Source organism: Vulpes vulpes, chromosome 13 (assembly GCF_048418805.1).
Source record: "Vulpes vulpes isolate BD-2025 chromosome 13, VulVul3, whole genome shotgun sequence".
Taxonomy (NCBI): Eukaryota; Metazoa; Chordata; class Mammalia; order Carnivora; family Canidae; genus Vulpes; species Vulpes vulpes.
Window position 1 is genome coordinate 103,611,684 of NC_132792.1, and position 494 is coordinate 103,612,177.

Sequence of the window (494 nt, forward strand, 5' to 3'; positions counted from 1 at the left end):
ACACTAAGGATTATCTAACAGTATAACAGAGTCAATGATTTATACAGAGTAGTTCACCTCCCCCCCTCCCCTTTTTACAGGTTGTTGTCTTTCTGCCAAAATGTCAGAATGTTTTACACTCACAGTAGTGTAAAGTGGAGCAAGAAGACAGACCCTTCTCCAAGGTTTTGTCTGACACAGATTTGTGCAGAAATTAGTAACAGATATCATTTCAGCTGGGGAAGTATAGTTAAAGGTGAGCCTGTCTGTGGCAGGCAGTCATGGAGGGGTGGGGTTCTCGGCAACAGCTAAAAGCAACACATTTAAGAAAGAACCTATTCTGGCTCTTCATGGATCAGTACAGGATAACAATGAGATGCAGAAGATGACAAGTGAATGGCCACGAATGTGACAGGTCAAGAAGAGGAGGCCCCAGACACACCGAGGCAGAGAGGGTGTTGAACGCTTCCCTGGCATGGGAGAGAATTGGAGCTCAAAATTCACCCTCGTCATCT